This window comes from Canis lupus, chromosome 5 (genome assembly GCF_003254725.2).
Source record: "Canis lupus dingo isolate Sandy chromosome 5, ASM325472v2, whole genome shotgun sequence".
NCBI lineage: Eukaryota > Metazoa > Chordata > Mammalia > Carnivora > Canidae > Canis > Canis lupus.
The window spans coordinates 61,736,567-61,742,416 of record NC_064247.1 but is presented as its reverse complement, the minus strand read 5'-3'; the positions used below and the strand labels follow the sequence as shown (position 1 = coordinate 61,742,416).

Genomic DNA, 5,850 nt, shown 5'->3' with positions numbered 1-5,850 from the left:
AGCCTTTGCAGACATTACCCAAAAGGTTTCCAAATGGTTGTAGCAATTTATATTCCCACCAGCAGTATGTGAGCCTTCTAGTAGCTCATACCTCATCAATGCTTGGTAGTATTCCACTCTTCATTTAAGCCATTCTGGTGAATGTGAGAAGACCCATTCTTTTCAGTCACACTTGAAATATTTACAAAAGTTGACCAACTGTTAGGTTCCACATATTTCACAGGATTGGTACCACACAGACCAGGCTCTCTGACCACACTACAATTAAGTTAGAAATTAGTGGCAAAATACAGCTAAATTAAATTGGGATAAAATGCATACACTTGGGAGGAATCAGAACTGAACACTGACACAAACTGAAATCAATATATAGAAACAGGGAGTCCCTGGGTGGCTCAGTGGTTTAGTGCCTACCCTGGCCCAGGTCGTTTTCCTGGAGCCCCTGGATCAAGTCCCGCATCAGGCTTCCTGCATGGAGCCTGCTTCTCCCTCTGACTGTGTCTCTGCCTCTCTCTCTGTGTCTCTCATGAATAAATAAATAAAATCTTTAAAAAAATGTATAGAAACAATGTTTAGTCCTGGATATGTAAGTTAGGAAAGAAGAAAATCTCAAAATAAATGAACTAAACATTCAATTTTAGAATTTAAAAATTCTGGAAAAGAAAGAACAAGAGTAGAAGTTTCTGAAAAGCAGGAAAAACATAAAATAGAAAGTATTATTGAGGTGCCTGGGTGGCTCAGTCAGTTAGGTATCCAACTCTTGACTTCGGCTCAGGTCATGATCTCAAGGTCCTAAGATTGAAACCCCGAGTTGGGCTCTATCGGTGCTGGGCATGGAGCCTGTTTAAGATTCTTTCTCTCTCTCTCTCTCTCTCTCTCTCTCTCTCTCTCTCTCTCTCTCTCTCTCGGGCAGCCCCGGTGGCGCAGTGGTTTAGCGCCGCCTGCAACCCCGGGGCGTGATCCTGGAGACCCTGGATCCAGTCCCACGTGGGGCTCTCAGCATGGAGCCTGCTTCTCCCTCTGCCTGTGTCTCTGCCTCTCTCTCTCTCTCTCTCTGTGTCTCTATGAATAAATAAATAAGATATTTTAAAAAATTCTCTCTATCCTTCTGCCCCTCCCTACCCCTCTATCCTATCTCTAAAAAACAAACCAAAAAAAAGTATTATCAAAGTTAATATCGACATTTTCGCCAATACATTTGAAAACTTAGATAAAGTAGTAGGTACTTTCCTAGAAAAAACACAACTTACTGAAACCATCTCAGGAAGAAATAAAAAACTTGAATAATTCTATTACCCAAAAGAATTTTTTTAAAAATATGGAACATTTCACGAATTTGTGTGTCACTTTGTGCAGGGGCCATGCTCATCTCTGTATCATTCCAATTTTAGTATGTGTGCTGCCAAAGCTATTTGAAAAGAATTTGAATGGTGGTTTCTTAAAAAGTTAAACATAGAATTACCATATGACCCAGCAATTCAACTCCTAGGTATGCGCACAAAAGAAATGGAAATAGGTACTCAAAACAAATGATTGTACATGAATATTCATAGCAGTACTATTCACAACTGCCAGAACGTGGAAACAACCCAAATGACTATCCATGGATGAAGAGATGAACGAAATATGTCAGGTCCATACAATAGAATATCATTCAGGCTTAAAAATGAAATTCTGACACATGCAACATTAACAAACTTGAAACATTCTGCTAAGTGAAAGAAGCCAGACTCAAAAGGTCACACACAACATAATCCCATTTATATGAAACATCCAAAATAGGTAAATCCATAGAGACAGAATGTGGAGGAGAGATTACTAGGGCCTGGGGGGCAGGGTTGGAATGACTGCTAATGGGGACACAGTCTCCTTTGGGAGCACTGAAATGTTTTGAAATTGGATAGAGGTGACGGTTGCACAACATTGTGAATGTTCTAAATGCCACTGAATTGTACGCTTTAAAGTGGGTAATTTTGTCAGGCTCCCTGCTCAGCAGGAAGTCTTCTTCTCCCTCTGCCCCTCCCCACCCTCATGTTCTCTTTCTCTCTCAAATAAATAAATAAAATCTCTTAATAAAAAAAGTAAATAAAGTGGATAATTTTATATTATATGAATTTTAGCTCAATTAAAACAAAAAGACCAGACCCAGATGGATTTAAAGGCAAATTGCACTGAATATTCAAATAAATGAACGTATATATATATGAATGATTAAAATTACATCCTTATGTACATGTATATATATGTACATGTATATATGCACATAATTTTAATCATTCACAAATGTTTATCTAGAAAAAAAAAAAAGAGGGCCCCTTGCTACTCAAGGTATGACCTTAGCATAACCTTGACACAAAAATCATACCAGAAAGAATACCAGATCAACCTTCCACATGAGATGCAAAAGATCCTAGATTAAATACTTACCAAACAGAAGTTAGTAATGTATAAAAAAGATAAAACATGATAACCAAGTTGGCTATCTCAAGCATGAAAGAGTAGTTCACTAGAAAATGTACTAATATAATTCATCACATTAACAGATTACAGAAGAAAAACCATATGATCTTAACTGAGAAACTTAGGACAGTCATTTAATAAATTTCAACATCTATTTATGACAAAAACTTAGCAATCAAAGAATGGAAGTGTATTTCCTTAACCTAATAAATGATATTATGGTAGATGTGAGACAGGGAAACTAAAGGAATCTCATGAAAAACTGCTTTTTTGTGTGTGTGTGCTCCTTTTCCTGCATCTGTTCTTGCTAGGACCTGCCCCCACCTTATACACGCCTTAGAGCATAGATAATGTATGTCCTCCGAGTAGAGGTCAAGGATTTAACAATTTCTTTGCAGGCTTCCAGCACAATAGATAACATCCAAGGAGTGACCAGGCAGGGTCGTCATGGGCGTTTCCTAGACCACAGGCTCACCCAGTCCCCAAGTGCCCTGGCTCCAGGGCATAAGTGACTTGTAGAGTACACCTAAACACTCACCTTTGTTTTAACGAGTTCCTGGGCACCTGAGAAAACACATTGCCAGATTACAATTCTCAATAAAAACCCCCAAACCCGAGCAATGATGAGACTCATTCTCCTTTTCTTTCCAAGTCTCCCGATTGCTCTGTCCATTATCTGCACTTTCTCTGTCTTCAATAAACTCTGCTGTGATTTCCTCTCGGGTCCCATTTGATTTCCATTCTGCGTGAGGCCAGGAACCCTCTTGACTGGTGTTTGTGGGACTCTCTCTTGGTCCTCGGACCCAGCCAGCCTACACTGGTTGGAATAATGCTGCCTGCAACCTGCCTCCCAAATATGTCCCATTCTTATCTCCAAAACCTATACATTACCATTCAGGACCTTGAAATGGGAGATTATTTTGGATTATCCAGGTGGTCCAATCTGATCATACCAATCCTTTAATGGGGAATACCTTTTCTGGCTGCAGTGGGTCAGACCAGAGGGACATGTGACCATGGAAGGATCAGAGATGCAGCATTCCTGATTTTGAAGTTGGAGGGTCGGGTCACAGCCAAGGAATGTAGGTGCCTCCAGAAAAAGTCAAAGAAATGGCTACTTCTCTAGTGTCTCCAGAAGGAAGCATAACCCTGTCCACACCTTGATTTTTGCCCAGTGAGACCCCTGTCAGATACCTACCCTCCAGAACTGTAAGATAATATATTGGTGTTGTTAAACCACTAAAATTGTAGTATTTTGTAACAATAACAATAAAGGTGGAATACAAGTATATGCCAAAAATGACAACTCTACAATAAATGTTATATTTAACTCCCTTTAAAATCCAATGTGACATATGTTGCCCATTTTGATCACTTGAATTTAGCATTGCACTGAAGATCCTAACCAGGATAGAACAGCAAGAAAGAGAAAACATTTAAGGATCGGAAAGAGAGAAATAAATTGTCATTCTTTGCTGATGATATGAATAGATATGTGAAAACTTTAAAATAATTTATGGCTACATTATCTTAAAATAGGAGAGTTTTTAAAGATTGGATACACAATCAATATATAAAAGTATATATCTGCATTTTTATATACCAGCAACAATGAGAAAACAATTTTTTAAAGGTCCTTACAATATCAGAAATAAAAAAGAAAGAAATGAAAGGTGAGAAGGAAGGAAGAACTAATAATAATTCTAACAAAAGATGTGTAAGCCTTTGCTAGAGAAATTAACAAAACTTCATTGAAAAGACATTACATGTTAAAGAAGATCTAGATGAATGAATGACTATATTCTTGGATAAGACTCAATAACAGAAGGATGTCAACTTTCCACAAATTGTACTACAAATTCAATGCAATCCCAGTAAGAATTCCATGAGTATTTTTTGTAAGATTTGGCAAGCTTATTCTAATATTTCTCTAGAAGAGCTGAAGCTGTGAATAGCCAGGGTACGCCTGAAAGAAATGGAAGACTTGCCTCCATCAGGTAAAGAAATTTGGCTGTGGGGATGCCTGGGTGGCTTAGCGTTTGAGCTTCTGATTTGGGCTCAGGTCATGATCCTGGAGTCTAGGGATGGAGTCCCACATTGGGCTCCCCACAGGGAGCCTGCTTCTCCCTCTGCCTGTGTCTCTGCCTCTCTCTCTGTGTTTCTCATGAATAAATAAATAAAATCTTTAAAAAATAATAAAAAGAAAGAAATTTGGCTGTGTGGTATTGATGCCAGCAAGGAACAATAGATTGTTGAAACAGGGTAGAGCCCAGAAACAAAGATAAGCACTTAAGGAAGCTTGATTTTGGACAGAACTGGAACTGCAGATTAGTGGGGAATAAATAGATTCACCAACTGGTACGGGACAACTAATTAACCATGTGGGAAAATAATGAAATCAGATCCCTACCTCAACATACACAAAATTAATTCCAGGTGAATTGAAGACTTATATGTGAAATACAAACCTGTAAATAATTTAGAAAACAATAAAAGTGGAAGTCTGCATGATCTTAAGATAGAAAAGAATTTAGCACAAACTATAAAGACAAAACGTTGATAGATTCTACTATATTAAAATTAAGAATTTCTGTTTATCATGGATACCATAATAAGGACAAGCCATCATCCAGAAGAAGATACTTGCAATATATATAAATAACATGGGTTTTTTTTATTATTTATTTGAACAAAACTAAAAACACTTCATCCATTTCTCCCCATTTCTTCTCATATAAAGAATTCCTACAGGGGTGCCTGGGTGGCTCAGTGGGGTAAGTGTCTGGTTTTGGCTCAGGTCATGATCCTAGAGTCATGAGATTGAGCCCTGCATCTGGCTCCTTGCTCAGCAAGGAGCCTGCTTCTCCCTCTCCCTCTACCTGCTGCTCCCCCTGCTTGTGCTCTCTCTCTCTCTGTCAATAAATAAATAAAATCTTTTAAAAAATTGTTTTAGGACAGCCCCTGTGGCACAGCGGTTTAGTGCCACCTGCAGCCTGGGGTGTGATCCTGGAGACCCGGGATCGAGTCCCACGTCGGGCCCCCTGCATGGAGCCTGCTTCTCCCTCTGCCTGTGTCTCTGCCTCTCTCTCTCTCTCTCTCTCTCTCTGTGTCTCTATGAATAAATAAATAAAACCTTTAAAATAAAAATATTAAAAAAAAATTTTTAAAGAATTCTTACAAATCAGAAAGAAAAACCAAAAATCCAACAGAAAAATGAGCAAAAGACAGATATTACACAGAAGGAAAAAAACACATGGGGGATCCCTGGGTGGCGCAGAGGTTTGGCACCTGCCTTTGGCTCAGGGCGCGATCCTGGAGACCCAGGATCGAATCCCACATCAGGCTCCCGGTGCATGGAGCCTGTTTCTCCCTCTGCCTATGTCTCTGCCT

At 39.1% G+C, this 5,850-nt stretch overlaps 1 pseudogene; it reads right to left on the bottom strand.

Moving 5' to 3' along the window:
- Window positions 1-1,312: 1,312 nt before the first annotated feature.
- LOC112647660 (U6 spliceosomal RNA) lies at window positions 1,313-1,411 on the bottom strand (annotated as a pseudogene).
- Between the last annotated feature and the right edge of the window lie 4,439 nt (window positions 1,412-5,850).